This window comes from Brassica oleracea, chromosome C9 (genome assembly GCF_000695525.1).
Source record: "Brassica oleracea var. oleracea cultivar TO1000 chromosome C9, BOL, whole genome shotgun sequence".
In the NCBI taxonomy this organism is placed as follows: Eukaryota; Viridiplantae; Streptophyta; class Magnoliopsida; order Brassicales; family Brassicaceae; genus Brassica; species Brassica oleracea.
The window spans coordinates 35,281,220-35,297,669 of NC_027756.1; the positions used below are offsets into that span (position 1 = coordinate 35,281,220).

The 16,450-nt window shown below is 37.1% G+C and overlaps 1 long non-coding RNA gene across 2 annotated transcripts; it reads left to right on the top strand.

The window, feature by feature from the left end:
• The first annotated feature begins 6,222 nt into the window (after nucleotides 1–6,222).
• On the top strand, nucleotides 6,223–7,828 carry LOC106315780. 2 transcript variants are annotated; one of them, XR_001264650.1, is made up of 4 exons: nucleotides 6,223–6,256; nucleotides 6,337–6,375; nucleotides 6,457–6,607; nucleotides 6,697–7,828. It is a non-coding gene; the product is annotated as an uncharacterized LOC106315780 (long non-coding RNA). The 2 variants fall into 2 exon arrangements; XR_001264649.1 differs by lacking the exon at nucleotides 6,223–6,256 and having other exon boundaries at nucleotides 6,264–6,375.
• The last annotated feature ends 8,622 nt before the right edge of the window (nucleotides 7,829–16,450 follow it).

A 16,450-nucleotide genomic window follows, 5' to 3' on the forward strand; every position in this document is an offset into this window, starting at 1 on the left:
TAATCCTATTAAATCATAACATAATCATTTTATGTTATGTGTAGTACTCTATACGTTTCTTAAAGATATATATTTTGGTGTTTTCACACATATTAAAAAAAACACATTAATCATACATTGTTTTTAAAAATTATCAAATTTCAATGTTTTTTAACCAATAATTTTTCAATAAATTCAATTAATTTTATTGAAATTTGCAATTTTTGTACAGGAAACACAAAAATATATATTTGTGAAAAAAAATATTTTTCTAAATTTTCTATCTTAATATATCTTAATGAAACGGAGGGAGTATATCACATTGGTTTAACTTTGGACTAGAGAAATTTATAATCTATCAAAGATTATTAGTTCATCGATTATTAATTTATAGAGCTTTTATTCTAAGTGTATCCATGAAACCTGATTTCACGATCTAATAAAAAGTCGGATAATCCTAAAATGAAAACTTACGACTTGGTTTCATTAATGAAAATTGGTTTACAACATTTCTCAGAAGCTTGGCAAGCTTTCTGGCCCCAGATAAAACTCCTTGCCTTCATGGACTTACTTTGAGTTCGAGTTCTATAATGGTTCTTTGACGGTTTTGTATAGCGAGGTGGTGAATGCTATTACCAAGGCCGTCTCAGACTCTATAGTGACTCTGTTCAAAAAAAAAACAAGATCCTTTATAATAATCCAAAATAATTTATGTTTTTCTGACAAAATATTATTGTAATATATAATAAATACACCAATCTAATTTGAGTGGAAGAAACATCTTTTGGTTTTATAATTAAAAACTTATGAAAAACACCTTTTTGGGACTATGAATTTTTCAGTTTCTTTCTTTTTTTTGATTTTTTTTTATCCACAATCATGAGTTATAATCTATAAAAAAACACTAATATAACACTAGAACCTGGATAGCGATTAGAAAAAAATTGTGGACTCTTAGTTTGATTAAACAAGAAGTTGGAGACTCCTCAGTTTTCTTTTCGGTAGAAGCTTAGACTAGTGTTTCTTCTTTGTGTTTACTATTTGTTTGTAAAAAATGCTGAAAATTTATATATTTCTCTGTTTATTTACAATCACTAATTAATAATAGTTTCCCAAATATAATCAAATTAGAATATTAACTTTCTAAATTTACATTGAATATTAAATCAAACACAGACATCTATTTTTTACTTTCCAAAATATATAATTTATATAAATGTTAATTTCTTCCTGACTTATTGCATTTTTCTTGGTTATGTAAACAAAATCAAATTTGTTATTTATATTTATTGGTTGATAAATACGAAAATTAAATTAAATATAGCTATCTGATTTTTAATAAATATATGACTTTAAATTTATAACTATTACTAAAATAAAAAAAAATTATGGTCCCTGTTCGACCGTTCCACTTGCACGTGCTAAAAGACGGCCCTGCTATCACTGGATTTGCCTTGTCAAAAACATGGAGGGTAGGTGGAGTCTTGGCAATGTCTTGGGCCTTTGGAAACTGAATGCTGAAGCAATTTGTTGTTGCTGAACCCGAGATACAAGTAACGCCTTCTCACGCCAGCATAATACTCTCCCCTTGAGGGTCTTATGTTGTTATCTTATCCTATAGTACATCCTTGAAGTGTTGAGATTTTGTGACACAAACTGTTTATTTTGCAGGATCAAAAGATAGATCACGAGGTAGAGTTTCTTGTGATTGCAGCTGACGGTTTATGGGATGTGGTACCAAATGAGGATGCAGTTTCCCTACCTCAGAGCGAGGAGGAGCCTGAGGCAGTTGCCCGCAAGTTAACATTTACTGCCTCCACTCGTGGCAGTGCAGACAGCATCACGTGCATTGTTGTTAAGTTCCGTCAACCCGAACCCAAATCAAACCACAATGCTGAAACGGGAACCGAATCAAGCCCCAAAGCTGAAACGGAACTGATTCTGGATGCTACACCCGATCAGAAATAAGAAACCGGAAACAGAACCAGAGACCAAGGATGAGAAAGCGGGTGAGTAGGTAGGCAGCCAAGGGGAGAGGAAGATGCATGTTGGGCCAAAATGAGGCATGTGCAGACAAATAGATAAATGTAACAAAATTTAGTAGTGTGTTTTCTGGCTACTCTTAACTTTGTGTTATGGCTTTTGTGTTGCATATGACATGCCTGGCTTTGAGGACGAAGACTCATTGACCTGTCCCTCAATTTTTGTTTATTAATTTAGCTTTATTTTTTTTGTTGGTGCTTCTCACCCTGAAAATGGAACAAGACACCATTAGTTATGCTCCTCTCACTTGTTTTTATATTAATCATCCAATAAACAATGCTTTGTTACTCCTTCCCGTATCCTTTTGTTTTCCTAGGCCGTCTCTGCTTTTGGTGTTGGTATGTATTACATTGTTGTGGTGAAGACAAAAACAACTGGTGGTTAAAAACTTAAAACAAAGGCGTAAAAGCATTTTAGAGATTTTCCTTGTAGAATAAAGCAGATGAATTTGACAATATGGCAATATAAAAGCTCCAAGATTTGTAGCCATTGTGATGTTCGGATGAAGACAATCAAATGCTAATAAGAGAGGAAAGGTGCTTTGCTTTCTATGCCAGATGATAAGTCTCCATCATCCATATGGGTAATATTTTGAGATTATCAATGCAGTTTCTTGGAAAAATGATTTTTGTAGAAGGGTATAAACTCCATAGTAGTACTCACGCCAAAAATGTGAAAGAGATGATGAATAACTACTAACTTGTTTCTTGTTGTAGTATGATTTATAAAGTGATATCCAAATCTTTGCAGACAGGCTGAAAGAAATCCTTCCAAAGTTCAATTTGAACGGACCAATCGGCTTTTATAAATGATATGTTACTGATCAAGAATAGGTTGCTTGCAATGGATCTAGTCAAAGTCGAATAAGATAATGAAATTTTCTCTACTTTCTTCCTATCTCTTCTTATTTTATTTTTATGTAACTCATTATCACTATCTCAGTCACATGATTCAAAATGAGTTGATCGAGATGCCTGGGAATGAGATCAAACAAATGATCTTAAAGAATAATCGATAAGCAAAATATTGTTCAATTATTCTTGACACCACTCAAGATATCAGCCACAGAGAAAAAAATTTCCATGATTATCCGATGTGTGGATATTTCTGAAACTCCTCCAAAGATTAATTTTTTTTTGTTGACATTCTTGGAAGTTAAACACAAAACATGAGAAGGACTTTTTGATACCCTTCAAGATGCATTGCATAGTTTTGGACTGACTATAGATGACATCCGAGCGCAAGGTTATGATAATGGATCAAACATGAAAGGGAAAACTAAAGGAGTATAAAAGAGGTTCCTTGAAATTAATCTCAGGGGTGTCTACACACCATGTGGTTATCATAAACCAAATCTTGTTCTTTCTCGTATCGCTTAGTCATCAATGATAGTAATATCATTTCTTGGAATTATTCAGCGCATCTATTCTTTTTTTTTTTACTTTTTCTATGAAGAACCAGTTTACAGAAAGATTAATGAGAATGGTGTTACAATAAAACCATTATCATAAACTCGTTGAAAAAGCCACATCAAAAGTGCTAAACCAATACGATTTCAGGCTCCACAAATACCAAAAGGCTTTGTTTTACTTGGCTGTAAACAATGCAAATCCAGGAACACTAAGTGAAGCTCAAATTACCCTAGAGCTAGCTAGGCTTTACTCTCTCAAATAAGAGATTCAATTGTAGTAGTTAGGGATTGAATCCACAAAGAGCGTGGGCACACAATAGATCAGATAGAATGTTAGATTAAGCTAGGCAAGAACGTATTAAGCAATAAATATATTAAAACAGTAAATCAAATAGATGTGGGTGTAAACAAATAAGACAAAAGCTAGACTTTCAGGTTAATATAGGTATTCCAAATTATGATATGAATACTAAGAACATATGATAATCAATCCTAGAACTCGAATGCAAATATAAGATCTCCAGATCTACTGTGAGTCTAAATGTTTGAATATATACCATACTTTCATATGTAGTACGGAACGAGTGTCGATCGATACACCTATAGGATGTCGATTGATACACTTCCAAACATGATTTAATGATCGGATCGGTAAGTTCACTAATCGACAATAGACCAGCGTGTCACTGCGCCTAATGATAGCTAAACATGATTATATTCAGGTATGAGCCTATTTTCGCAGTTGTCAACTCCTAAGATCAAGATTCTAGTTAGCTACTCTAGAATGCAGGAAATAAGATCTAATTCTGTGAAGGATGTTAATTAATCACCTTAGCAATTCTAAATCAATAATTCATCATTACCATAGAGATGAAGACATAATCAAAGAAAGAATATAAATCATATAAATCAATAGAAAAACGAATGGAGTTCCAAGAGAACTCTGAAAGAGTTCATCTCTTCTCTCCTAAATAGGGATTATGGATATGACTTTTTGATACCCTACCGACCCAACCCGAACCCGAATTAAACCCGTCCAAAATATACACTAAACTAAAAACCCCGAAAAAACCCGGTATCATTAGGGTAATCCGTGAAAAACCCTAGAACTTTAGGATTACCCGTGGGTAACCCGCGAAAACCCAGCTCTGTTTTTTTTTAAAAAATTTATGCTTTTTTAATTAAAACTTTTTAGTTTTAAATTTATAATATAACCCGAATCTTTTTTTTGGTCTTTTTTTAACACTGTTTTATTGAAACTAATTTGGAACATACAACATCATAGAATAATATGACAAATAATGAGAAACTAATGGTTTTCCACACCAGAAAATAGAAAAGATAAACATAATTGATGATACATTAGCAATACCAAACTAGTCTTGTTTCGAAAGTAATGTGAATTAGGTCTTCCCGTTCCAGCAATAGCAGACGACCTTCAATGAAATTACGACAATAATTCTCATAGTTTAGATTCATCTTCTTCTTCAGTTGCCTTGATCAATTTTGTCCCGAGTTAGCATCAGTTAAGCTACCATTGAACAAACTTGAACTACAAAGTACAAATCAGGTAGATAGTTGGGATTGACGATTCACGTCTCCAAACCAACACGGCAAAAACACAGACCACACAAAAGGGACAATAGAACCATAATCAGATCCAAAACGAAGCAAGATCCGTTTTTGGAAGAAGGTTCCACTCCAATATCGCTCACTTCAAAAGCACCGCAGAAAGATACATAAATAATAGAAACATAGGTATCCAACCATAGCAATGGACGCTAGAGAATAAACACTGAAACAAAGTTCTCAGTATCCCTACAACCATCCGCTCTGTTGGACCTCTCACCACCAAGCAGATCAAATTATATCTGTGACGAAGACCAATACAAACAAATAATTAAAAGGTACAAGTGGGAGGCCGGTATCAGTGCTAGAAAAACCACCGACTGGCCTGAGATCTAAATTTGCCAATTGTTTAATCAATTTATCATAATCTTCTTTTTTTTGTCAACAAACTTTTTTTGGTCTAAAAATCTTTTTTTTCTAAAGTTTTAATGGTTTACTAGATTTGGACCTGCGCTTTGAAAGCGTGGGATTATTTTTGCCATAAATTTTTGTTTCTGTTCGGTTAAATTTCGTTTCTGGTTTTAGGTTTTTAGGTTAAATACATCAAAATCGTTCGATTATGTATGGATTTGACCTCAGATTCTTTGACCTGGTTAGTTTTGGATATTTGTACGTTGAGTCGTTTCTCGGTTTAGTTCCAATTAAGTTTTAATTTGTCATGTTCTACAGATATAGAAATCGATCTGATATATATGTTCATTGTTTCGTCTTTACTTTTATATTTTATGTTTGGTTATGTTTTAGTTTGGTTATCGGTTTTCGATTTATATGTCGTAGATTAAATTTTTTTTTTTAGAAACTTATCTTGCATTTGACTCATAACTGATTACAGATATTTTGAATGATAAATTTTGTTAAAAAATTTATTAATTTAATTTTTTAATTTTTTAAATAAGTAAAGATATTTCTACATGTGTTTTTAATTTGGACAATAAAGTAAATGTAAATTATAAAAATTGTTTACAATTACAAAAAAAACTTCCAATTTATTACATTTAATTTTGGTCTCCATGATTCTATTTATTTTACTAAGGAAAGTAAAATTTGTTTCCAATTATAAAAGTGGTTTCAAAAAAAAAGTCCAACATTAATTCATGTTGGGCTTATAATTTATGTAAGTTGAGCTTATAAATCATCTTGAAATATTATCAATATCGGTTAAACCCAAAACACGTTAATACCAAAAGACAAAAGGTAAGCTGTCTTTTTGACATTCCACAATTATTTTCTTTTGAAAAAAACGTTCATCCCTATATCAAAATCTTTAAACGCAGATCTGATGAAACTTGCTCCATCAACACAGATCGTTAAAGGTATATCTCCAATAATCAATTTTTTGTTGATAAATATATTATAGGCTCATCGAAACAGCTACTTATGATCTAAGAATCTAGTTTTATTTATCTACTTTGCATGTCGAATCCGATGAATGATCTGCTTCATCCGAGGTTGACTCTGTCTGAAAAGTCATATCTCAATACAAAACAAAGATCTGGAGCTAAAGGGTCCGGAAACATCAATCTCTTCAGGTCAATAGCCTTATTAGTAAGTTTGTTCAGCCAGTCTACTTAAACAATAAAAAAAATCAAAATCTTAAGTATTTTAAATTTTCAGAATATGTTTCATGTCATCAGATGTGCTAAGACGTTGAAACCTTGTGGATCAAAGACCACGAGTAACATGCTCACACATCACCTGAAACTTCTTGTTGTAACGATAAGTCTTCAAGTTTTCTCACATCTTTTAAAGTTGTATGCTTTAATATATTTCCGTTCATATTTATATTTTGGTATCTGATCTCTTTTTGATTTTACTGACAACGGTTTGAAAATTTGTATCTATACATACTTGAGGACACAATGTTTCGTACCTTCTATGATCTATTATTTAATCAGACATGTCGATTGAATATATTAGTGTATGTATTCAAGTGTTTGATTATTGGATGTTGGAATCTTTACTAAATTGCAATATATTTATGTTTAAGATCAATAACAAATAGTTTTCATTTGTTTTGGCTACATGTGTGATTAAAAAATGATATGTGAACTTCATGATTGGTTTGTTGTGATTGCTAACACTCATTAATTGTCTCTTTGTTTGTTTATTTTAATATTCCTGTGATTGTATTGAATATTGATATCTACATTTAAGACTTCTGTCATGTACTGTTATTGTTTAGTTTATTAGATTAAGATAATTAGAAACTATAAAAGGATCTTCAGTCTTAAATCTTCTAAGTGATATATTGTTTGTTATTCAGTATATGGCTCTCACCTCTTTTCAATATAGTTTGATTATTGTTCGATGAACTTTTCTTCCCTGATTTGTTTCAGGAGTATATTTTAATTCCTTGTTTCAAGTTTCAAAATAAAATGATTATTTTATTAGAACACACATCCAATGGAATGTTTTAATAGACCAAACATGATTAACCATCTAAAACATTGTGTTGCGAGAACACTTATTAGAAAAAGATAAAATGATAAAAAATCTCCATAACATAATAACTCCAGACACTGATTCTCCTGCTTTAGTATTCTTTTTTATGCTCAGCTCGTCATTGATCATCTTCTCAACCTTGATTCTTTTCACAGGGCGAACCTTCGAAGTTGATGTGGTGTCCGGATGGTCTACAATGCCATCACATGATCGCTTAGAAGGAGTTGTCATCTAGAGCTTTCATCACTTTGAGTTAAAAGAGACCCCTAGATAATAGATAAATACAGAAAATATTTTAATCACATATTTGAAAATCTTAAAATATGAAGAAGTAAAAAATAAGAGTACGTCATGGTCAAAACTATTAAAATACCTCAGATCCTGAGATTGCTATGGTTCCCTTTCTAGACATAGTTTCATATGGGGAATCAACCATGAGAGTGTTGTAAACTGACCAGACTTTTAGGACCTTAAACTTGGTATCACCACCTTTTAGGCTGTAATACAAAATTTAAAAGTCTTCCCATCAATCTCCTTAATACACTCATGCAACAACTCAAGATCTTCAACTTATATGAAATTTTCAATAGAATGAAAAATGTACTTGGTTAAAAAATTAAGAATCATATTTAAGAGTAAATATGTGACCGTTTAGATAAATACCTCATCGAAAGAGCCATTAAGATTTTTTCTGCTTTTACTCCTATAATGGAGTTACAACCCAATCAAGAAGAATAAATTTTGCTTCAGCTGTATCATCATAAGTCGTCCGATAAGTCGTCCAGCTGGGAAGACTTTCCAGACGCCTTATTATAAGTCGTCTAATAAGTCGTCCAGATGGAAGACTTTCCAGACGACTTAATTAAGTCGTCCGATAAGTCGTCCAGCTGGGAAGACTTTCCAGACGCCTTATTATAAGTCGTCTAATAAGTCGTCCAGATGGAAGACTTTCCAGACGACTTAATTAAGTCGTCCGATAAGTCGTCCAGCTGGGAAGACTTTCCAGACGCCTTATTATAAGTCGTCTAATAAGTCGTCCAGATGGAAGACTTTCCAGACGACTTAATTAAGTCGTCCGATAAGTCGTCCAGCTGGGAAGACTTTCCAGACGCCTTATTATAAGTCGTCTAATAAGTCGTCCAGATGGAAGACTTTCCAGACGACTTAATTAAGTCGTCCGATAAGTCGTCCAGCTGGGAAGACTTTCCAGACGCCTTATTATAAGTCGTCTAATAAGTCGTCCAGATGGAAGACTTTCCAGACGACTTAATTAAGTCGTCCGATAAGTCGTCCAGCTGGGAAGACTTTCCAGACGCCTTATTATAAGTCGTCTAATAAGTCGTCCAGATGGAAGACTTTCCAGACGACTTAATTAAGTCGTCCGATAAGTCGTCCAGCTGGGAAGACTTTCCAGACGCCTTATTATAAGTCGTCTAATAAGTCGTCCAGATGGAAGACTTTCCAGACGACTTAATTAAGTCGTCCGATAAGTCGTCCAGCTGGGAAGACTTTCCAGACGCCTTATTATAAGTCGTCTAATAAGTCGTCCAGATGGAAGACTTTCCAGACGACTTAATTAAGTCGTCCGATAAGTCGTCCAGCTGGGAAGACTTTCCAGACGCCTTATTATAAGTCGTCTAATAAGTCGTCCAGATGGAAGACTTTCCAGACGACTTAATTAAGTCGTCCGATAAGTCGTCCAGCTGGGAAGACTTTCCAGACGCCTTATTATAAGTCGTCTAATAAGTCGTCCAGATGGAAGACTTTCCAGACGACTTAATTAAGTCGTCCGATAAGTCGTCCAGCTGGGAAGACTTTCCAGACGCCTTATTATAAGTCGTCTAATAAGTCGTCCAGATGGAAGACTTTCCAGACGACTTAATTAAGTCGTCCGATAAGTCGTCCAGCTGGGAAGACTTTCCAGACGCCTTATTATAAGTCGTCTAATAAGTCGTCCAGATGGAAGACTTTCCAGACGACTTAATTAAGTCGTCCGATAAGTCGTCCAGCTGGGAAGACTTTCCAGACGCCTTATTATAAGTCGTCTAATAAGTCGTCCAGATGGAAGACTTTCCAGACGACTTAATTAAGTCGTCCGATAAGTCGTCCAGCTGGGAAGACTTTCCAGACGCCTTATTATAAGTCGTCTAATAAGTCGTCCAGATGGAAGACTTTCCAGACGACTTAATTAAGTCGTCCGATAAGTCGTCCAGCTGGGAAGACTTTCCAGACGCCTTATTATAAGTCGTCTAATAAGTCGTCCAGATGGAAGACTTTCCAGACGACTTAATTAAGTCGTCCGATAAGTCGTCCAGCTGGGAAGACTTTCCAGACGCCTTATTATAAGTCGTCTAATAAGTCGTCCAGATGGAAGACTTTCCAGACGACTTAATTAAGTCGTCCGATAAGTCGTCCAGCTGGGAAGACTTTCCAGACGCCTTATTATAAGTCGTCTAATAAGTCGTCCAGATGGAAGACTTTCCAGACGACTTAATTAAGTCGTCCGATAAGTCGTCCAGCTGGGAAGACTTTCCAGACGCCTTATTATAAGTCGTCTAATAAGTCGTCCAGATGGAAGACTTTCCAGACGACTTAATTAAGTCGTCCGATAAGTCGTCCAGCTGGGAAGACTTTCCAGACGCCTTATTATAAGTCGTCTAATAAGTCGTCCAGATGGAAGACTTTCCAGACGACTTAATTAAGTCGTCCGATAAGTCGTCCAGCTGGGAAGACTTTCCAGACGCCTTATTATAAGTCGTCTAATAAGTCGTCCAGATGGAAGACTTTCCAGACGACTTAATTAAGTCGTCCGATAAGTCGTCCAGCTGGGAAGACTTTCCAGACGCCTTATTATAAGTCGTCTAATAAGTCGTCCAGATGGAAGACTTTCCAGACGACTTAATTAAGTCGTCCGATAAGTCGTCCAGCTGGGAAGACTTTCCAGACGCCTTATTATAAGTCGTCTAATAAGTCGTCCAGATGGAAGACTTTCCAGACGACTTAATTAAGTCGTCCGATAAGTCGTCCAGCTGGGAAGACTTTCCAGACGCCTTATTATAAGTCGTCTAATAAGTCGTCCAGATGGAAGACTTTCCAGACGACTTAATTAAGTCGTCCGATAAGTCGTCCAGCTGGGAAGACTTTCCAGACGCCTTATTATAAGTCGTCTAATAAGTCGTCCAGATGGAAGACTTTCCAGACGACTTAATTAAGTCGTCCGATAAGTCGTCCAGCTGGGAAGACTTTCCAGACGCCTTATTATAAGTCGTCTAATAAGTCGTCCAGATGGAAGACTTTCCAGACGACTTAATTAAGTCGTCCGATAAGTCGTCCAGCTGGGAAGACTTTCCAGACGCCTTATTATAAGTCGTCTAATAAGTCGTCCAGATGGAAGACTTTCCAGACGACTTAATTAAGTCGTCCGATAAGTCGTCCAGCTGGGAAGACTTTCCAGACGCCTTATTATAAGTCGTCTAATAAGTCGTCCAGATGGAAGACTTTCCAGACGACTTAATTAAGTCGTCCGATAAGTCGTCCAGCTGGGAAGACTTTCCAGACGCCTTATTATAAGTCGTCTAATAAGTCGTCCAGATGGAAGACTTTCCAGACGACTTAATTAAGTCGTCCGATAAGTCGTCCAGCTGGGAAGACTTTCCAGACGCCTTATTATAAGTCGTCTAATAAGTCGTCCAGATGGAAGACTTTCCAGACGACTTAATTAAGTCGTCCGATAAGTCGTCCAGCTGGGAAGACTTTCCAGACGCCTTATTATAAGTCGTCTAATAAGTCGTCCAGATGGAAGACTTTCCAGACGACTTAATTAAGTCGTCCGATAAGTCGTCCAGCTGGGAAGACTTTCCAGACGCCTTATTATAAGTCGTCTAATAAGTCGTCCAGATGGAAGACTTTCCAGACGACTTAATTAAGTCGTCCGATAAGTCGTCCAGCTGGGAAGACTTTCCAGACGCCTTATTATAAGTCGTCTAATAAGTCGTCCAGATGGAAGACTTTCCAGACGACTTAATTAAGTCGTCCGATAAGTCGTCCAGCTGGGAAGACTTTCCAGACGCCTTATTATAAGTCGTCTAATAAGTCGTCCAGATGGAAGACTTTCCAGACGACTTAATTAAGTCGTCCGATAAGTCGTCCAGCTGGGAAGACTTTCCAGACGCCTTATTATAAGTCGTCTAATAAGTCGTCCAGATGGAAGACTTTCCAGACGACTTAATTAAGTCGTCCGATAAGTCGTCCAGCTGGGAAGACTTTCCAGACGCCTTATTATAAGTCGTCTAATAAGTCGTCCAGATGGAAGACTTTCCAGACGACTTAATTAAGTCGTCCGATAAGTCGTCCAGCTGGGAAGACTTTCCAGACGCCTTATTATAAGTCGTCTAATAAGTCGTCCAGATGGAAGACTTTCCAGACGACTTAATTAAGTCGTCCGATAAGTCGTCCAGCTGGGAAGACTTTCCAGACGCCTTATTATAAGTCGTCTAATAAGTCGTCCAGATGGAAGACTTTCCAGACGACTTAATTAAGTCGTCCGATAAGTCGTCCAGCTGGGAAGACTTTCCAGACGCCTTATTATAAGTCGTCTAATAAGTCGTCCAGATGGAAGACTTTCCAGACGACTTAATTAAGTCGTCCGATAAGTCGTCCAGCTGGGAAGACTTTCCAGACGCCTTATTATAAGTCGTCTAATAAGTCGTCCAGATGGAAGACTTTCCAGACGACTTAATTAAGTCGTCCGATAAGTCGTCCAGCTGGGAAGACTTTCCAGACGCCTTATTATAAGTCGTCTAATAAGTCGTCCAGATGGAAGACTTTCCAGACGACTTAATTAAGTCGTCCGATAAGTCGTCCAGCTGGGAAGACTTTCCAGACGCCTTATTATAAGTCGTCTAATAAGTCGTCCAGATGGAAGACTTTCCAGACGACTTAATTAAGTCGTCCGATAAGTCGTCCAGCTGGGAAGACTTTCCAGACGCCTTATTATAAGTCGTCTAATAAGTCGTCCAGATGGAAGACTTTCCAGACGACTTAATTAAGTCGTCCGATAAGTCGTCCAGCTGGGAAGACTTTCCAGACGCCTTATTATAAGTCGTCTAATAAGTCGTCCAGATGGAAGACTTTCCAGACGACTTAATTAAGTCGTCCGATAAGTCGTCCAGCTGGGAAGACTTTCCAGACGCCTTATTATAAGTCGTCTAATAAGTCGTCCAGATGGAAGACTTTCCAGACGACTTAATTAAGTCGTCCGATAAGTCGTCCAGCTGGGAAGACTTTCCAGACGCCTTATTATAAGTCGTCTAATAAGTCGTCCAGATGGAAGACTTTCCAGACGACTTAATTAAGTCGTCCGATAAGTCGTCCAGCTGGGAAGACTTTCCAGACGCCTTATTATAAGTCGTCTAATAAGTCGTCCAGATGGAAGACTTTCCAGACGACTTAATTAAGTCGTCCGATAAGTCGTCCAGCTGGGAAGACTTTCCAGACGCCTTATTATAAGTCGTCTAATAAGTCGTCCAGATGGAAGACTTTCCAGACGACTTAATTAAGTCGTCCGATAAGTCGTCCAGCTGGGAAGACTTTCCAGACGCCTTATTATAAGTCGTCTAATAAGTCGTCCAGATGGAAGACTTTCCAGACGACTTAATTAAGTCGTCCGATAAGTCGTCCAGCTGGGAAGACTTTCCAGACGCCTTATTATAAGTCGTCTAATAAGTCGTCCAGATGGAAGACTTTCCAGACGACTTAATTAAGTCGTCCGATAAGTCGTCCAGCTGGGAAGACTTTCCAGACGCCTTATTATAAGTCGTCTAATAAGTCGTCCAGATGGAAGACTTTCCAGACGACTTAATTAAGTCGTCCGATAAGTCGTCCAGCTGGGAAGACTTTCCAGACGCCTTATTATAAGTCGTCTAATAAGTCGTCCAGATGGAAGACTTTCCAGACGACTTAATTAAGTCGTCCGATAAGTCGTCCAGCTGGGAAGACTTTCCAGACGCCTTATTATAAGTCGTCTAATAAGTCGTCCAGATGGAAGACTTTCCAGACGACTTAATTAAGTCGTCCGATAAGTCGTCCAGCTGGGAAGACTTTCCAGACGCCTTATTATAAGTCGTCTAATAAGTCGTCCAGATGGAAGACTTTCCAGACGACTTATAATAAGTCGTCTGCGCAGTCTTTTGGATTGAAGTAAATACCTGACTCAAGATAGCAGCTTTCATTGATCTGCGGCCTCTGCTGCCCTCGTAAGCCAGTATCGGTGGAGACGGACTGTCTGCTCTGGGACCACCAATACTAGCACCCAATTCCGGCATAGCTGTGTACGTCTAGACCTGAAGAACTTGTATAAACCCATCCACGGTGTAACAGCCAGCAATTTCTTTGTTCCACAAAGAGTCCATCAGCACCTTAAACGCGACTCTCCCCCATGGATAATTCTCAAACCGTTCTAAATCCATCACTAGCCTTGCCAGAGTAGATCGTGTAGCGGTTGAAAACTTTCTCCCTTCAATGAATCCAGTGAAGATGGAGAGGTACGCGAGCCGCTTGCGATCTTCCCTGGACCAATCCCCGCATCTCTTCAGTGCTGCTATTATCTGATCAGTAGTTGGCCCAGCTTCCAGATGAACTCCCAGCATCCCCCAGAAAGAAACCATCTCTGGGGTAACGTCACATTTTGGTGTCTCAAGGTCCTCGATGTACTCGCAGTTTAGACCAGTGAGGTTTTCAAACTCTAACAGTGAAAACCTCAAAGGTTCTGGACCAACGAGAGACCACATCTCATACTTCTTCTTAATGTCCAGCTTGAAACTGAGCATGTAGTGAACCAGCCTTGAAGCCCAACCAAATCCCTGCTCCTTGAACTTGATGAAAACTCCCAAACTCGACTCCTTGAGCTCTTCAAATTCGTCATCAGTAAGAGCTTTCCTAAGAGCAGTATGCAACTTGCTGTTATCCGTATGATACGAAATGCTATTGTGGGCTTCTGGTTCTTCCCCTGATGTGTATAACCTACGGGGGAGTTCTGGAATATCCATCCTTTTTGTCTGCAAAATAATCAAAGACAACAATATAAGTCCAGACGACTTAGTAGACGACTTAAATTACTTACAAGTCTTCCAGTCGCAGAAGGAGTTGGAGTACTCGTCATTGCGGTTATAGATCTGAAAAAATAAACGTGAAACGGTGAGAATGAGTAAATTGATAGAGACAACGTTTTATGTTCATCTTTTCCTCGAGATTGATGACTTAGCGGCGTTAGGGTTTACAGAGAAACGGCGCTAAGGTTTACAGAGAAGAAGCGGCGGCGCTAGGGTTTAGAAGAAGCGGCGGCGCTAGTGTTTAGAACGTTGGTGACCACGGTGGCGAGGGCGACGGTTTGTTCGGAAATAGTGGAATCGGCGGCGCTAGGGTTTAGAGGAATCGGCGCGGCTAGGGTTAGAAGAAGCTGCGGCGACAACGGTGAGAATGAAGTGAGATAGATAGCCGATGTTGAGAACGATGGTTTGTTCGGAAATCGTGGGAATTCGAAATCGCCTTTGAGAGGGAGAACTGTTAGGGTTTCTGAATTTCGCGAAAAATGAAACAAAAAAAATAAAAATCACCTTATATATTGGGTAAATAATCCGGTTAGCTTTAAAATTACATTGGTAAACTTTAAGGTTTGGTCCGGTTTAGACGACTTATTCTGGCTGATAATGTACAACAGACGACTTAATATTTAGTCGTCTGTTTTCAGACGACAAAATATTAAGTCGTCCTAGACCCTAAAATGAACCCCTAAACTAAAATGACTAGATTAACTAACTAACCACGTTATAAAATCAAATTATACTTAAATAGTGTTTACTATACACAGAAATGAACACGCATAAGTAATTTTAAAAATTTTCAAAAACGGTTTTAATGCTTTCCAAAATCTAACCCTAAGAACACATACAATACTACAACATATGTTGATGAAACATAAACTTAAGAATATCATGACTCACTACTTTCACTCATCTATGCTGAAAACAATTGAAATTTGTTATATCTTAATTTATACCTCCTAAGACATATGTTAATTACATAATTCCCATTTTTCACTTATCAAAATATTTTTTACAAAATTTTTAAATTATGTTTAAGACTAACTGTCCAGACGACTTTCAGTTAAGTCGTCTGGACGACTTATTTTCAAGTCGTCTAAACAGACGACTTGCGAGGGGTAGAAACGTAAAAAGAATTCCGTTTTTTTGTTTGGTCACAAGGGGATAGTTGTAATTTCAATAGCCTTTTAGGTTACTTTTGCCTTTGACCCAAGTTGGGGTATTGTTTTGGGTTTGACTCCAAGTTTTGAGTCACACTTGGCAATTCTCCCAATAAAGTTCAAGCTTGGATTTGCTGGAACATCATTCTCAATATACAAAGAGATGGTACATCATATCTATAAGAAAAGAAAACCAGTGTTGATGCAATCGAAGTTTGTTTAAATTGTAGATTGACCACTCTCTGTTAACACCATCTTAAGTGTTACTTTGTTATTTAATGATACGTTATATTACATTAGGAAGGAATAAAGAATTACGTAGCTGTAATATAGGCGTTGCAGTTTGAATAAAAGAAACAGCAAAAATATTGATTTTAATTAAAAGCATATGTTTAAATATAGCCAGTGGCATTTTATTGTAATTACTTTGAAAAGTAGAGGGCACCTCAGAAAGGTCCTTTAGTTTTAATAGTATTGATTCAATAAAATTCAACTATATCAAATAGATAATGACGTTGTAAAATTCTGTTTGTAAATGTTTGTTTTGATATGAGTTATATGAGTAGCTGAGTACCCAGGAAACGTACTTTGATTCAATATAATATAGTAGGAGAGGTCCGCGCTACGCGCGGAATTTAATATATCGGTTTTAATGAAATATATAATTTTGTGTAAATTTTTTTTCA